This window comes from Haliaeetus albicilla, chromosome 6 (assembly GCF_947461875.1).
Source record: "Haliaeetus albicilla chromosome 6, bHalAlb1.1, whole genome shotgun sequence".
Lineage (NCBI taxonomy): Eukaryota > Metazoa > Chordata > Aves > Accipitriformes > Accipitridae > Haliaeetus > Haliaeetus albicilla.
The window spans coordinates 13,310,793-13,329,605 of NC_091488.1; the positions used below are offsets into that span (position 1 = coordinate 13,310,793).

Sequence of the window (18,813 nt, forward strand, 5' to 3'; positions counted from 1 at the left end):
CAAAATTGTGAGGCTTCTTTAGCTAAAGCCAGCAATGTTGTTTCATATTCATTGAAGATCTGATTCTGTAATGCTTGGATATCAAAATTTAAGGGACTATTTGATGTGAATTTACTTGTTTTTATTAACTTGCGTCATTGAAATATGAGGAATTTTGGTGATTATGTTCTAAATTCGTTAAAATCAGTGATTTAGTAACATGTGAGACCCAGTCAGCCCTTTGACTGCTGCTAGATGAGTAGAGCGTGAATTTGCTTAGGGAAGGAGTCAACAGAGGATAGTCCACAGATAAACAGCAACCCAGCCAAGACCATTTTGAACAAGCTGTGATGGAGGATCCCTGCTCCCTGCCCTCTCCTGGCAGCTCTCCACACTGACAGGTGCTTAAAATCCAGAAAATATGGAAGCTTTCACTGCTGCTCTGCAGCAGCAGTCATCCGTCGTGGCAGCCTTTCTCTGCTTTACTGTCCTTCCAGGCTGGCTGGCTCAAGGTCTCTTGCTGGCTTCCATGCTGTTTTGGGCGTTCCTGCTAGCTGCAGTGTTTCTGCCCTTACCTCCAGAGACGAACACATGCAAACCGAGGAAAGTCAGCTTTCCCTTCATAATCATTGCAGTAGTGATCTCTCTCATTTCTGTCCCCACAAGCACGTCCTGAGCACCTATTTTCTCCTCACTTCCAGCATTTTTTCCAGGCTTTCACTCTCACCCAGCTCCCTTGCAGTGATGAGAGTGCAGGCTTGCAGAGGAGCTGCCGTGCTGTTTAGCCACAGGTAGGCCAACAGAGAGAACACCCACGCAAATTAGTCTCTTTGGTCATACAATCGAATAGAAGCCTTAAATGGCACCCATCTCAGGAGGAAATTTTTATTATTATTATTTTTATTCAGTATTTAAAAGCTGCATGCCATGGAGGACAGAAGCAATGGCTGATCCGTGTCCAGGATCCACGTACCTGGAAATCTTTGTCAGTATTAGCCGCCTTGTTTGGAGAAATGTACTGGCAGCAGAGCATCTGTTATGGTGCCATTCTCCAAATCTGGTCGAGCCAGTGAAGGTGAAGAATTTTCTCAAGGGAACAGGAAGAGTCTGTGTTTGGACATAATTCCTGTACATTTCTGTTGTTTCAAAACAGTGATTCAGAGTTAAAACTGCATACAGAAAGCGATAGCTATGTCCTTCCACTGAAATTATCATGAATGATTTTGTCTAAGGAAAAAGAAAAAAAGCAAATCACTTGCCTGGCTTTGCTTTGCCACAGTAGCTAAACAAACCCTGCAACATGCACGGGAGTTGACAGGTGAAGAAATGCGTGCTTAGTTCTCATTTTAGTTAGTGTTTTAAAAGGAAGGAATGGTCATGTTTGAAAAACACTCAAGTGCTCTGGTGAGGAACACAATATAAAAGTAAAAGCTTAAAGATAAGGAAGAACCAGTTTCATTCAACTACTGTTCACACCTTCAGAGAGCCAGTAGCTATTTTAAGGACATTCCTGGGTTTTGATGCTCGATAACTTTCCTTATAAATACAAGTAATGGAAAATCAAAAAGAGGAAAATTAACACAGCAAAATGTTACCGGAGGCCTGCTACCATAATAACCACGCATCCATAATTCATAGGAACCCTGCAAGAAACTGTAGCTTTCTTCTTTCTTCTAAAGACGGTTAATCTGCTGTGAACTCTGTTTGCTTGGAAGCTTGCATGTTTTTCCAGCCTGATGCACAAACAAAACAGTATTTTCCCCTCTCTATGTTAAATGGAAGGACTTTTATTTAGTCCAGAACATTATGATTAGAGATTTTATATTCTGTAACACAGTGGAAGAAAGTGCTTTCTTGCAACTGTTACAAAAAACCTCATTATGTTTATATAATTATATGCTGAAAAGTTTCATTTTAAGTTCAGACCCGCTCTTCTTCAAAGCCACTGTGACGGTAGAGCCTGCATTTTGTTTCTGAAGCCAGGCACAAATCCCAGAGAGACAGGCACAATATCGTTTGCAATGTGTTCTGAACAGTACCATAGAAATCACAGCCAGTGATTAGGCCTTCTGAAATAATGTAGTGTCATGATTACTACTCTGGTAGGATATGCCAAAAGTGGGTTATTTTCCTGTTAGCAGAGAAGTAAGGTGAAGCAGATCACCTGGTCTGTTCCTTTCCAGTGCAATCACAGCTGTGTGTGCTGCTTTGAAGTATAGATGGTGCAAGGAGCATATACATCTTGTCTCCTTCACAGTGCAACAGCTCTTTGCTGTTTTGCAGTGTTGTATTTCCTCCCCGTTTCTTGGTTTGCTGAGTAACTGGAACTTGCAAAGATACCCATTGGGTCCTAGATTATTGTTCATTCATCTCTTGGTCGCTTTTTTTGTGTGCTGGGTGCCACTGTGTATTTGGGTATAGGATTCTAAGAACTAGGATCCTCTTTTCTGCCTGTAGCTGCTTTGTAATACTGCCGTGCCTCAGAAATCATATCTGGTTGTGTCAATTTTTGTTATTTCCTTCCTTAAAAGAAAATTCTGTTTAAATTCCTGTTTCTATGGACACTGTTGAGTCTGTTAGCCTCTGTGTCTTGCCCAGTAGCTTGACTTGTTATAGAATTAAGTGCATCTGTGTTGACCTGTTTTAAGTCTTGGATGTTTATTTCAAGGGAATGAATTGTTTTGTAATGCTACTATTCTACTACAGACAGAGGTGGTAAAAAGAAATATAGGAAGATAATTTGGAGGAGTATTGTAGCAAATGCAGGCTGTATAGAGTGCCGTATCTGTGTAAGACACAGGTGGTATAACTGGGTACAAGAGGCTCTTGTTTCAGTGATTTACGTCTGCCTATAGGTAATGATGTAGGATAATTGAGCACAAGAAACAGCAAAGGAAAAAAGTTTTCCATTTTTTAAATCCCCTTTCTAGTTCATATCAGAGATAAGATTTATAACAGAGAACGCTATATTCAACATGGCTTGCTGCCAGTGAGATGCAAATCAGAGCCTGGCTTCTGCAGGCTTCAAAGCCAGGCAGAAAACAAGACACTGCATCTTTAAGAAGTGCTTATTTGGCATTTACTTATTTAGTTAAAGATCATTGCCAGGCAGAACTCCCGTGGGAGGAGTGGATGGCTCATTGGGCCTCATGGGGAGGGCGGTAATTAAACTCTGAAGGCAAGCAATGATGTTAAGCTAAAAGCTCATCTTTAAATAGTAATACACTTGCAATGTAAAGTGGAAGGCCCTCGGGTGCCTGTTGACATAGCGTTAGGAGCTGGCACTTTTTTATATAAAAGCTAAATTGAAGAAACTGTTATGAGCTCATCTGCATAAAGCAATATGATTCTGCCTGAGGGTGTGGGCAACAGGGAGTGATTAGCAAAACGTCTTTTTCCCTGCTACTCTGTTGCTCTGCTAACATGCCACTTGTCACTGAGAAATTTGAGATACCATATGCCAACCTGCATCTACAGAGACCCCCTTGCTGATTGCACACTGAAGAATTCCTCTTCAACACATGAGGAGCTGTCAAAAAGCATTTCTGAGACTGCATGAAACATGCTGGAAAGAAAAATCTCATATTGCCTTCTTATTTCTTCCTCTTGTGTTGCATCAAGCCCTTCCTAGTCACAACTTTAGATGTGAAGCAGAACACATTTACAGAGAAAGAACTGGATATTCTTTGCTGACCTTCATCTCCTCCTCATCCCATGTGGGTTGGACTTGCTTATACAAACTAACCTTCAGCAACTGGAGGCTCTAGTTCCTATAGAGAAGTATGAGCCAGCTTGATTTCCATGGAGATCTGGATGGGGCATTCACTTTGCTAAACAGCAGTTTGAATTCCTTGTAGCTGTGCATCCTGGGGCAAAGAGGGGATGCCCAATGGAATGATATTAATAATTAAGAGAAAATGAACATCAAGCAATAATATAATTTCCTGTCATACCAGTTGCAGACTTAACTTACTTAAAATTAATGAAATGAAGAGTACCATAAACTTTTGTTCAATTGGCCATTTTTTGTTTTGAGGTAAAAATCTCTTTTTCTGTCTTAACAAAACAACCCTAATATTCTTTCTCAGCATTTTGATTTTCAAATCTGGTGTTGAGTGGAAAATTTAATTAATATGTGTAGTATGTACATAGAAGCACACATCAAACTCTTCAGAAATATATTTTAATGTAACATTTCAATATTCTAGATAAGTGTTCTACCTGCAGTTCAGAACTCAAACAAAATGTAGGAGTGTTTTCACTTTCAAGTTATTTTGGTTTTGTTTGAATGAATGTACAGATGTGGTAAAATGCAAGGCTCTTTTAAGTCTTCTGTTCACAAAAGATATCCTGGTGGTTATTCTAGAAATTAACCTGTGAAACCATGGAATTATTTACTCAGGATTGTCCCCATTGTTGTAAAACGTACCCTATGTCTCAGCTATTGTACAGATTTTAATATAAACCTGAGCTGTCCAAATGGTGGCTTGCTAGATGACTCTGTCTAGACCCCAAATTATTTTGGATGCATCCTAACAAAATTGCACCTGTTCGCATGATGTGCCTCACTGTGCTTGTCTGCTGTAGATATGCCGAAGTTCGTCACTTCTAGTTTTTGTTGCATGGAAAGAGACTGGCTTTATTGCACCACATACACTGAAGGTCATTTCCTAAAAACAGTGCCTTGAACCTTTGGAACACCCTATTTCAGAATACAAGGAAAAACACTTTTTTTGTCTGTGTTAACTTCCAGGCAGTTGAGATACCAAACACAGCGTGACTCGGTAGCTGAACAGTGATGCCTGGGCATTCATCATTAACTCATTGATTCTCATACAAGACTGATAGGGAGTAAAGCTATTTCCATCTGTTCAGTACTATGTGAGCAGTCTAAAATGATCACATAGAGATCCTCTCCATAATGACAGGAAGCCTACATCTCAGATGTACTACGTGGCTTGTACTCTCAATGATTGTTACAGTAATAAATCCAAATACTGGCAGGATGCTGAGGACAAACTAGGCTTTCATCTTTGGAAAGTTTGGTTCAAGCATTTAGCACCAATTCAGAGAATTCAGGGCATGAAGTCAGTCTGAAAGGAATGTGAAAGAGGATCCCCTCATAGAAAGGACTGAAACGTAATGACAGGTTAAATCTAAGCTGGTGGAAGCTGGTGTAGCTATCTTGTGAACGCTGTTTCTAGCCCATGCATAGAGACTTTCCGTGCCCTAGGCTGCCTATATGCTGAGTGTGAGAGGGAAGGCTTGTTTATTCTTCTTCCCCTGTCATGCCACTCATGACAAGAAGAGACATGAAAAGCTCAAGGGGCTAATCAGTTTTTAGGCTCTGACCCATACTTTGAGTTATTAGTAATTATGAAATATAGGAATTCTCATGTCTTATTATACCCATATAACTGCACCGCTTCCACAATTGCTCCAGCCTTAACTCTGTGTGAATGAGAAGTTAGCAGGCATTGTATTTTTGAAAGAAACTAAACTGTAGAAAGGAATGAAAATGAAACATGGGTGATGATGCAAGTGAAAACATTTGGGGTGGGTTTTTTGGTCGGTATTTTTGTTTTTGTTTTAAGCTTTGCCAGGTGCATTGGAGGTAGCAAGCAAAAGGGAGACAAGTGCACAGGCTGACCACCAGCACTTCCAAAAGATAAGATCAAGTTGGTTTTGGCAACATGGTGGAACAGACCTGATAACCTGCTTTCCACTATGAAACAGGAGACACCTGCATCTCTTGACCTCTAATGCTTTCACTTGTTAACAAAGGTCTGTTTTGCACAGTCAGAGCTGGAAAAAACAAGAAACCAAAAATACATCCATTGCAATTCCCAATGAATGTGATTGTTGCAACAGTAAGATTCCACATTTTGTGACTCTATGAAACTCAGGTGACTGTAAAAAGCGTGAAGACAAAAACCACATGGTCACGTGGACTCATTGTCTTTGCAAGGTTCTTTAACTGTACATTAATCTTTACCCCGTGATCTGAGGTGTGGGCTGAACAGTTGTGAAGTAGGAACTAAAAGTACTCTCAAATATGACAAGGAGGTTTCTGCTTCATTTTATGTTATAGAGCTGCTAATTTCTTGTCTGGGAAAACTCTAGGAAGAGGCAGTTTCTGCTGTGGCTTTTCTTTGTGTGCTATTAGACTTGATTTTAGAGCAGATTGAGAAGGGCATCTGCTCATAGCGCTTGTAAGCTTAGGACATTATATTAAAAGAAAAATATCCTTTAATGTATCATGAGACAAAGCTTAAAAAAATCCTGTTAGTGTCAGTGATGGTACTTATTTCTCTTGTCCTCCCTCTCTCTGTTCTTCTTTTGCTCTAGCGGCTTTGACCATTGATGCTAATTAGTACTGAAAAGGACATTTTTGGCAAGGCTTTTAAATACAGCTTTTATCTTCTCTAGCAACAGACAAAGTTGTATTTAATGGTATTTGACATCTAAGAGTGACTGCAAGGTCTTTTTTCTGTTGATTTTTTTTTTTTTTACCTAAAGGAGTTCCTTATTCTTCTAATTTATTAAGAAATGAGATGTACTTTTATTCTCAACATACTTCTATACTTGGCTGAGAACATGCTGTGTTTACATGAATGTACGATATTAAACAGCAAATGAAAATTATTTCAGTGTTGCACTGAGTGTTCAACATCAGGAGATTTCCTTTTATTAGGTTTACACTGCTTATTCTGTTGAGCTACTGCTTTTGATATACATATCTTTTACAGTGATGAAATGATGTATTTTCTTCTTTTAAAGGTTTTAAGAAAATTCTCAGCACCATCTGGTTATTGGCCTGTATGGTATAGTTGGTATACAGTTGCAAGAGACTCATGAGAAATAGTTGATCCAAATGGCTACTGTAGGTATTTCCTACTTGCCTATCTGCAGTGGTATTTTTGCCGTATATCGCTGCAATTGTTTTCTTTAGAGGGGTATTTCTGTGTGGATGCTGATTTTGGTCGGGCAGCACTGCCAGATGTAACTATGCCAGTGTTAGATTATAAGTGCTGCAGTTGGATAAAAATTTCTAGAAACAGTAGCAATAAAATTACTACAGCCTTCAAAAATAATGAACTGGTTAGGTATTTAACATGAATCCTACTTGCAGACATGTTTCTGTTTCATGATAGGTGTGTCCTAAATCTAGGCAATCTACTTTTGCTACCCCAAACCATTAATTTTTCCTACTTTTAATCATTTATGTTGTAAACTGCTAGAACTCAGCTGAACAGGATGTAGAACACAGGATGGAAAGAGCATCTCCTGGTAAGATACCAGACTTAGACATATTTTAGATTCACTTGATGTGTAGATCTAGACTTTGTTGCAGGGTGGCAATTAGTAGTCTGTAGAAATAAATGCATTCTCCTTTGGCCATCTTCCTCTTTCATTGTTTCCTGTAATTATTCTAAATTGCTAGAGCTCATGTTAAGACCGGATTTTGGGAGGGAGGGTAAGTGCTTTACATCTCTACTAGAGAAGGCAATTCTGCAACCTGGAACTCTTTCAAGCTACTTTCAAACTCTTTCACCCTCCATGTGTCTCTGGTGTCTAGCTGCCCAAACCAAAAGCATGCGATGTCTGTGCAAACCCTCATGTGGACTTTCATGAACTTTTGGCTAGGGTTCTTGGCCCTCCAGGGGTTATAGCTATCTGTCATCAGAGAATGATCTAACTTACACTGGCAAACTGGCCCAGGGAAAGGAAATATAAAGATGAGCTTTCTCTCATTTTTTTTCATTTCTCAGCTGCACAGCATGCTCTGCCACAGCCTAGAGGTATGATTATGGCCCTAACTGTTGGACTAAATCATGGATATGGCATGTCAGCAAATTTCAGGATTTCACCACCATCACCCCACCCCAATTATCTGTGCACAGATTTGACTTTCGAGGCTGGTTCTATTGAAATAATTTTCAGTTAAATTCCCACAAATATTTTGTTACAAAGCAGTTGAGCAAAACACAGTTCCCTAGCTCTGCACTGCCTTATTGGAGTTACAGCTTGGATGCTTCCCCATAGGCCAGGCTTGTTTGACAACCATATTTCTCAGAGGACAGCAGAGATTTATTTTGGTCAGCTGTTTGGATTATAGCAGATACAGCTGGATTAGAAGGCTCTGCACAGTAAATAATAATGCCATTCAGCTCTCAAATTTCAGTTCCCACAAGGCAACATGTTGGCCCTGCTTGAACGATATCTACATTACCCCTGGGAAGTGAAAATCTTCAAGGAATTGGTCTGTAGGTGAGAATGATGGTCCAAACCTCAGCTTCCATAATACCTATTCCTCTTTTTAAACTGACAGAAATCAAGAGTTTAGTGTCATTCCCCCCCCCCCAAAAAAAAAAAGTTTCAGAAATACTGAAATGTTTCCTTTTGCTTGGGACCTTAAAGTGATGTATTTCAGAATCTGGAGCCTTTTTTTCCATGAATACCTCTTCAATGAAGAACATTGACATGTCGGCTTTTACCCCCTATACAACATTAACAGACGCTGAAATTTCTAATAAGCTGGAAATTCAGTATTTTGCTTACTGTCAGAGGTGGACTACTTTTTGTTAGATGTCATTTTTTTTTCTATTTAAATATGTCTATATTAACTGTGTGATACATCAGGAGCACATGCTAACTGATGTACATGCTACCTAATAATTGGCATAGGGTATGTAATTGTTCACATACTGCATGAATTGGATATAAAATGTTTCCCATATGAAATGTAATTACTGTGACTCAATAATCAGTGTGAAAAGAACTGCTTTGCTTTTCTATAAATAGAGCTTTTCTTTGGGGATGAGAATAATATAATAATCAGCGTTTGCCAGGTGGGACAATCCCTATATTCTGGAGCTGAAATCTGTAGCAGTTAACATCAACTCAGATGCTTAAATGAATATTGAGTTGTTGCTTTTGGGAACAGCAGAATTTGGGAAAATGCTGTCACTAAAGTGAAATTCTGTCATGAAAAACCTTTAAATTAATCTTTTTGAGCCCAATCCAATGGTCTAACGGAGTCACTGAAATGTCTCCCATTGAGTTAAATAGGCTTTGGGCCATTAGCTTTCCGAGCAGCAGTCCTGCATCAGAGTTTCTCAGGGGTGTGGCAAAGAAAAAAATTCTTTACTGTCAGATCATAGAGCCAACTTTTCATCCAGCTTTTGGTTGGGATCATATTTTCAAACAGGTGTCTAAAGCGTTCCTATCAAATCAGGGTGCAGAAACATTTTACATGCCCAGTGTAGGTGCCTGCATTTGAAAAGTTGGTTCTACAAGCCATTGCTCTTTGATTTGTAATACCTTATATATACCAAATAATTCTTTTTTAGGGTGATTCTCTGCAGTCACAACTGTGACATCTAGTCAGGAAAAGTCAAAGAAACAAAAAGGACAAGTATTTGAATGTCTTTTCATTTCCTAGTTCTGCTCCTTAAAGCTAAATGTTCCTTCTTGGTGAAAAGGCAGTAAAGAAAGAGACCTTGAAGCTTTAGGAAGGAAAGGGATCTCTTCCACTTCCAAATATCAGCCATCAGCATTTTTACTTGTAGTTTCTGCTTGGTTGTTTGTTTTTGGTTTTGTTTTGGTTGGTTGGGGTTTTTTTGGTTTTTGTTTTTAATACAGCTTCCTGTCTTTTTTTAAACCCTGCTATACTAAACCCGTAAACCCATTTGGTCCCAGGAGGATACTGAAGGATTGAGACTATATATCCTTTTTTTTCAACTTTCTTTGTGGGTGGATGGAATTTTTTCTGTTTGTATTTCTGACATTTACAGATCTGCCAACTCATCATTACCATTGGGACATAATTTTATTTCATGCTTATTTTAAGCCCTGTTTGAAAAAAATTCTCTTTAAGTATGAATGGCAGCAAATATTGTTATACCTTAATTACAGTAGCCTGATGGATCACATAAGCTTGAGATGGACCTTTGACCTTGTCCCCAAACCACTGCAATTTTAGGTACAATTTGATTCTTGGCATTTCCTCACATTACATGGCAAATGGAATTTCAGTACCTGTAGCAGTAACATAGAATAGACATTCATGGGCAAAAAGGTCTTCAGTGTTCCAAAGGGCTGTTGGAGTATGGCAGTAATCTGATTAAGTTTGGGCTACTTTTTGAGAGGGAGAAGGATTTTTCTTGTTAAGCTTTTATAGCTTCTTTTTCAGAAGTCTTGTTCTGCCTCCTTCGGAGTAAAGTATCTGACATTCAGAGCATTTGCCTATACAGTCAACTGGAAAACTGGATACCTCTTGGTCTTCAGAAAGATTGACTAAATTGTACATATTGATTATTTAAAAGAGTTGGAATTAGAATTTCAACATCAACACAAGACAAAATGAAATGCTAAAAATGTAGACCATTTAAGCAACAAATTTAAATAATAAAGAGATTGGGAAGAGGGGAATACAAAAACTCTTTTGAAGGTATTAAAGAATCTGTTGCAATAACAAAATGTTGTATGTAATCTTAGATAAGTATGTATATCAATTCCGGATTTTCTGGATCTTTGCCAGAAATCACCTAAATTTTCAGTGAACCCATCAATTAAAAAAGTTCAAGACATATACATAAATTCATATGTAAAATAAGAGGGAAATGAAATAAGTTTCTAGAAAAAAAATCTAACTTTTCAGATTTTGTTAATTATTTCATCTTGCTGATAATACCTAATATTATTCTTAATATTAATGAAGTTATTGCCTTTATCTAATATCCAGGATTTCTGCATAAAGATGAGAGTTAACCTATTTTAGGTTCACATTGACAAAAGATGGAATAAAATAGAATAATCATCATTATCAGGAATGGCTGAACTAGATTGAACAAGTAGTTGCACTGAAATAAATAACTCCCACCAACTTTTCCCCGGAGCTAGGATATTATTTACAGATTTTTTGTTCTCTACAATGTTACTGTGGTCTTATCTCAGGGCATTTTAAAATGGAGTTCCACCACTTATAGGAGGTGATAAAAGAAAGTACAAATTATGAAGACCACTGTCGTATCAATCAGTGTAATTAATACAAAAGAAAGAAAACATAAAACTTGTCCTTTTTTTGCATTTAAATAAGGCTTACATTCTCAGGACCCACAGGCCAGCTTCTTCCGAATGTGCGATGCCACTAACAGCTACAGAAAACAGGAGGTGGTGGAGGGAAATACATGAATATTACTAAGTACTGAAGAGCTTTTATTGCTCTGTGAAATGTGATGCCCAGTGATTTTCTGGAAATCCCACCAAGTGTGCAGTTCAGTTACCTGCTTATACAGCGTCTGGGAAACATCAGTGGGTTGAAAGGTGACCTAATTTCTGTCATGTATACAAAGATCTGAGTGTGATTTGAATATTTGGGATGTCTTCATGTTTGTAGCAGGGCAAGCAGATAACCCTGAAATCAGAGAGGATCATTTTGATGTCTTAAGGAGGGGTTGTTCAAAATTGGCTGAGCTGTAATCTGTAAAACTTGCCATTTGCAGTAGATGTTATACTCCACAGAGCTTGTTAGATCCTTGCTGTTAAGAGAAAATGAGAACCACCTGTTTGCATTGAACATGCCTCAGCCACACTAAGCCTTTGCAATGACTTACCCTACAGCCAATGCTCTCAGGTGTTTCCCTGAATTTGTTAGAGGTGTCAGAGAAAACCGCTGATATGGTCATAATAAAGCATTGCCTCAAGTTTGCTATAGAACGCCCCTGGCTTTTGCTTTTTGGTTATGTCTGTCCTTCCTACAACTTTGGCAACCACCCTTCCAAGAGATAATACATGCCCTATTGCTTTTTGGCTAATGCTTCCTAGATCCAGTCGTATCTGTTTGCAGTCTTGCCTTGAGCTGCTGGTACCATTCCTGCTATGCGATGAAAAGGCGATTGCTTAAGGCAAAGACACGATGTAAGTGTAGCAGCATTTAATGGTGATGAAGAATTTGAGGACATTGAGGAAAAGGGAAAGAACAAGATCACACCAGCTATTTAATCTCTGGCATTGTCCAGCTTCTGGTTGTCTGATTGATTTTGTAACCCAAATAAAATGTCAATACAAATTTTTAAGGCATTTTCCTACACAGAAGATAATGCTTAAATAATATCTTTATCATATGCACCACTTTAGGTCCCATATGAGTTATCAGTAGAGTTTTGGACATCCAGCTGCACGACAACATTGTCCTTGAAGGGCTTATGTGGGAAAAGGTGGCAGCAAAAGGGTATTTTTCTTTACAGGCCTTCAGCAACTAGCTGGGCATTAGGAAAACCCTGTGTACCAATGATTTCAGAGAGGAATCCCAAGACACATTCAAGTTCAGAGAAAAACCTTTCTGCGCCACTTATAGACCTTTTCCATCCCTGTTTCTTACCTCTGTACCCAAGTCAGCTGTTTTTCCCTTTACTTCCACTTCACCAGGATGGAAGCAGAGAGGAATATCAGTTACACAAACAATGGGGTCTCTATCTGACCTGCTGACACTTTGCTCCCATGAAGGAGCAGTCATAAGAATTGCGTTGTTTGCCCTCAGATTACAGAACACTCAGTACAGATTGAGTACTGGAGGCTTTTGCCACCGACTTGTATTGACCATAGATATCTCTATTTTGGTTTAAGTATAGAATAGCAAACATTTATTTTTGGTGACAAAGGGATAATTGTAAATAATAATCCAGAAGTAACTGTACTGCAAAATATTTTTTGTTTCACAGTGAATTTTCCTATTTGTAGAGAAGCTGCTGTTGTGTCTCAACATCCAAAGACCATCTTTTTGTTTCCTTCTGGCACTGCTGCTACATACTTGTTTGCATACTGGTAAGGACATGCACACAGCACACAGAAAGATTAACAAAAAAAAAAGACTGTAGAATATTTTCATGCTTTCTTATTCCATATACACAAATGTTGAGTCTTCTTGGGGTTATCTACTACTTCAGAATTTATGGAGAGAATATGTGAGTGGGATGTATTATCATGCAGAAATGAGAAAGAGGAGAGTTAGAGAGGAAAAGAAAGTGAGTTGGACCAAATCTTTCATTCTTCCATTTTAGTCTCTTTGTTCCTGCATTCTCTTCTTTTTGCTGATGTCATGATGTTCTAATTTTCCTTGGTTGTCAGAGTAACTATCATTTTGGGCCATCCAGTTATAGTAAATAAATAGGGATGTCAAGTGAAGGAGAGTCAAAGAAACTAACCAGGAAGGAGAATTAATAAGGCAACTGATTTATATCAGTATATCTGTCATGTAAACTTTGATAATTAGCTTGCACCAAGGTTGAGTTTTGTGCCTGGATCTCTAAGACACTTTTATTAGGCTCCAAATGGATATCCTCATGCATCCAGTTTAGCTCTGATTTTTCTTTTAAATGTTATGTTTTAATGGGAACCCAAACCAATGAATTTTGCTATAGGTACAAATTGCAACCTTTAGTTTATTCGGAGTCAAGTGATATCACTTGGGCGAAACACTGCTAGAATTGTGGAAAATTGAGAGCAACTAAATAACTGAAATACAAAGTGTATTCTTCTGACTCGTCTGTAGATAGATCACAATCTCTAACGATGTTAATAGCTATTCACAGCTTGGTTGTCACTATTATTTGTTTCTCTTTCACTTGTGAATGCATATGGTTTCAGAATATCAAGCTTGTTCCTAAATGCCTTCCAGATATGATGGCATTTTAGGAAAAATAAAGCTTATTCCAGAGGAGGGGAACATTTCCCTTAGATCTGGTACAAGTAAACAAGGCCAAGGATAGGGGAAAAAACCGCAAGTAGGTCAATTACTTATTTATTCCCTATTTTCCTATTCAGATTTCATTTGAATTGCTGTTCATTTGGTTTAAGTCTTTAAGATAATTTTATGTTTGAGTCCCTATTAGGAATGCTAATGTTAATAACAGCTTTGAACTTTGAACCAGAATCTTTTTCATAGTGACACAGTGCATATATTTTAAATGGCTAATATTTTATATTATTCTGGAAATTGGGCTAGAGGTGCCAAGTCTTTTCTTCCTTCTCATGTCTCACAGAATCATAAATTATGTTGAAGGGGTCCTCCAGAAGCTAATCCAATTCAACCCCCTGTTCAGAAAAGGTCTATTTAGATCAGGTTTCTGAGGGCCATGACTAGTCAAATCTTGAACACCTCCCAGGACAGAGGTCCCACAACCTCTCTGGGCCTCTGTTCCAGTATTTAACGATCCTCATGGCAAAAAAAAAAAAAATATTGTCTTATCACTGCACGCCTCTAAAAACATACAGCTCCAGTGTCTGTGTATTCTCTGATCAGAGAGGTCCAGGCAGCAATAAGATCTCCCTTTCACCTTCTCTTCTCCAAGCTGAATGGGCCCACTTCCTTCAGCCTCTCCTCATGCACCATGTTCTCCAGCCCCTTGACCTCCACTGGGCTCACTCCAGTATGTCAATATCATTCTGGTACTGGGGAGCCCAAAGCTGAGCACAGCTCTAAGGATCTAAGAAGTACTTACTTAAATGGAGCATTTCCATCTCTAATTTCCTACTGTGGAATCTTTCTGCCCTGTTCCTTAACACTTTGGGCACCTCTCTTGATCTTTATTTATCTGGCAAGCTACAAGGACATCTGAGAAGTAGAAACTTAAGATATGTTGCATTATGTGCTGTCCGTGGCTGGGAGCAGTAGCTGTTCCTGCACAGCAATATGCTCTGTGTGGGTGGAGTAAAATTTCTACCTGCTGGGAAAATTTCCATTAAAACCTTTCAAGCATATGCGAATTTGCTGCTTTATTGCCATAAACAAATAACATCTCCTTCTCAGCAATACTGATATTAGAAGTTTGCATTTAAGTGCAAAGAGCTGAATCAAAACTTTACTGCAGTTTGGTTTTGAAGAAGCTGATGGCAAACCATGCTTTTCAGCTTTCAAGGGAAATGCTTCTGACTCACTTCTTTTTTCTACTCTGTAGAAACTACAAACTGTAGGTGAGTGGTTCAGAGTTTTGCTGACACACCAACACCTATAAAATTGTATGTTGTACTGATGCGTGAAAAGCACTCAGCATTAAGTTCTTGAAATAATCAATTATTTAGCAGCTCATCACATTTACTGTCCACTGAAGGATCTTTATAGCAATAATGAGGTCACTGCAATCAGATTCTCTGCTTTTGGCATTTCATCTACAAAGCCTGCACACAGCCACAAAAAAATTTAAAAGACTGCAGTTTGGACTCTGATCTAGTCTCAGCAGGAGATGATTGCTTTTTAATTCTCCCTATCTGGATACCTTCTTGTACAATAAAGTTCTCTGACTTGCAAAAGAGAGGGGCCTCTGGTCATTAGAAACATTGGCTGTGTATTCACCTCAATGACCTTGAATCAGGCTTGTGGAATGATGTTAGATATTCCCTACTAGGTGGGAAAGCTAGTTGGAAAATTGCCTTCAAGGAGGTTTGGGAAGCAGACTTTCTGAGTTAAAAAAGGAATACCATTTAAGCATTATATGGCATATCCTCCCTAAAGGAAGAGATGCTTTTGGAAGAACAGCAGTCAAGAAATGAGTCAAAAATATTGGCATTTATACATTTTTTGAAATTTTTGAGAATTTTCCTTTCTTTGAGAATTTTCCCTTTTTTGAGAATTTTCCTTTATTTTAAAGCAAAAAGGAATAATTTTCAAGGATCTATGATTCACTATTGTTTATTTTGCTAGACTTCTTAAGGGGACTGCATCTAGTGCTAGTGAAACTATGTGGGATTGGAAAACTGTCCTCATGAGGGTGGGTAAAGAATTATTTGATATTAATTGTTAGATGAAAGGTATGAAAATCATGAAATTTGGGGAGGGTTTTTGAAATGACAAGGTCATTTGCTGTGTTGCTGTGTCTGTGCTTTTCTGACAAGGGAGGTTTGTGCATGGTGAAGTTGCATTAGCAGAGTGTGCAGGTGCAGACATGTGCCCACAGCTGGAGGAGTGATTGTTCTTCCTTATGGTTACAGCCTGCTTCTGCAGACCTACCTTCATTTGTTACTGGTCCAAAATTTCTTAACATTATCTTAAGGAGCTAAAAAATGGATGTTTATGTTCCTTTTTCTTTTTCTTCCCCTGTTTCCTCTGCGATACATGAGGAAGATTTGAAACTTGGTTTGCTCTGATCTGAGGTAGTTCTTGTTCTTTTCACAATAGGAGTTGTGAGTAGTATGGCTGATGGCTGGAGGAGAACTAACAACAAAATGGTGTGGGAGAAGGAGATGGGGAGTTGTTAAACTGAGAAGAAAGAAAAAAAAAGGCATAATTGGAGTTGCTGTTTATTTTCAATTTGCATATATTAAATATCAATAGTTAATAGATACTCCAGAGAAAATTTTATTTGTGAAAATTTTCGGAAAGATCCAGAAATTTCCTGCAGAATAAGCAAAGCCCAAGTTAGACTTTTCTAAGGTTAAAAATGTAAGCAGAAACAGATGTATTAGCTTGTAGTCAGACAGACTGATAGGTTGACAAAAAGTGTGATGTATGGTTGCGGTGAGGATTCTGCATTGCATGTCAACAGAGAAATATTTATTGGCACTACATTATATTTATGGATGCAATACTGCAGCCTAAATATAGTGCCATTTTAAATACAGTGCTAGAACTCATTAAATACAAGTAGGAAATTTGAAATACAGTTTACTCTTAGAGATATCTTGCTATTCGCTAGTCCTTCATGTTAAAATCGTATTAAATACAGGAGGTTGGAGTCAAGTTCATCACCATGGAACACCACTGAAGCTGATGAATTTACCATAAGATTACTTTGGCCCTGAATCAGTCAAAAGCAACAAGGGGTGTTGGTAAATGTCAGCTCAAGTTTACAGGTCACAATTCTAGAACCAAAGCAAAAACATTTATGCTGATCTGGGGAAAGAGTGACCTTGTCAATAAATAAATCTGAGATAGTATGGCTCCTTTCAAGGCCTGAAAGAATCTGAATATTATTTAGCTGTGATAAATGCAATTTCTAGTTATACACAGCGCGCTGAAATGGCCCAGGATCCTGGAAGGGGTTTGATTGTCAGTGAGTTACAAATATGCCCCCTAGCCTTTTCAGAAAGCAAAACCTCTTATTTGCATTATTAGATTAGAAGAAAACTCTGGAGGCTTTAAAAATATTGTTTTTAACTAGTACAATATGCAGATAACTTGCATAGATTTGAAACCTACACTGTGAATATTCATGGCGCTTCTATGTACCAGTGTGTAACTTCGAGACAGACACACGGCCAGTTCAATAAATAAGCTGAATTTGTATTAAATTAGAGGTATACCTGAGCTGACTTCAATTACTCAAGGACTAATTGTACAGCTTCATTCTTAAGTATTGCAGGTCTCAGACAGGTTTGTGTATTCTCCTAGGGTTTCATGGATTCCAGTGCCCCAACTAGACAGGTTACAGCTGCACCAACAATACTTAGGCATGCTGCAGTCATGCTTTAGTCTGTGCATAGAGTCAACATGTGTACAGTGCTGCCTTTGTCCTTGATATGTCTGATAGAAAATTTAGGCCTCATTTGTATATTGGACTGCGGTTTCATCCTTTGCACTGGGAATATAAAAGAAAATTATGGAACTCAGCAGGTATGTTCATTTATGGGGAAAAATAAAAGCAATAACCAAAACAAGAATGAAATTTTTGTCCTGCTGGAGACCACGGCAGTTTTCCTGTTGATTCCAGTGTGACAAGATTTCAATCAGAATCATAAATGAGTCCATAAGAAATTTTCTCAGAGGAATATCCTTTCCTCATCTTTCTTTCAGTATTTTCTGACTCTTAGGCTAATATGCAGTTGTGAAATCTTCTATCCCATTAAGCAAATCAGGTAAACATGGTTGTGTCTAAATGCATGCATGAACAAAATGATTTTTCCAAGGTTTTAAGCTAAGATGGTTTTTTTGGATATCTACATTAATCTTTAAACTAAGGAGAGAATAAATGGGAAGTGCTAGTGCATGTAGTTAAATATTTATTAAAGTAGATGTGGAACTAAATGAGGAAAAGTGAAGAAAATGTGAAGACCTGGAGGGGCAACAGTGTTTAGATTTATCTAAATCTAAAGAATATTTCAGCAACAAGAAAAAGTCTTATTTTCCTTCCTTGATCAGTTTGTAGCTGTTAAAGTGCTGACAGCCAGTATATTGGAAGATCTTGCCTCTCCCCTGACATTTGAGTGGGAGATAAAATTACCACAACAGGAAAAACAGTGGGATCTCAACTACCCTAAAAAAAAGAAAAAACCAGATCAACAAAAGCCCCCAAATCCTACATACTGTTCCACAAAGTGCTTGCCAGTGTTTAAGTTCTTATATGAAGGGCACAACCCCTACTGGCTTCTGGTAAGACCTGAGCTTCTAATCTGTTTAGATGAAAATCCTAACCTTTTGTGGATTTGTTTCTCACCAGCATCCCCGCCTCCAGAGAAATGTACATGGGCCGTATTCCTCTTAGGGCAGAAATCATATGGTAACCACTTGTACCTAACCCATGCATTTTTAACTTCTTATTGTGGTTTGTCTGTCTGCAATGAGCATGGTCGTACTCTGCAGAAATCATGAGTTCTTGGTGTTTTGTCAAACTGAGGTAAATTCTGAGGTTTACAGCTCCTTTCTTATTGTTGAAGTCTTTAAACTAGTACAGAAAAGAAACATTACTGACTGTGTCAATAATACTTCCCTTTTCTGAAATTCTCCCTGTGTGAAAACATGATTTGCAACACTTTCAGTGACTTCATACTTAGGCAATTTGAAGAGTCCAAGGTTAACATACTGTCTGTTAAAGCAACAATGATTTTATGACTAGATGG

General features: G+C 38.3%; 1 protein-coding gene across 3 annotated transcripts in view; it reads left to right on the top strand.

Moving 5' to 3' along the window:
• Window positions 1-18,813, top strand: part of DSCAM (DS cell adhesion molecule) — a 471,653-nt gene that overhangs the window by 184,230 nt on the left and 268,610 nt on the right. The window lies entirely within an intron of this gene.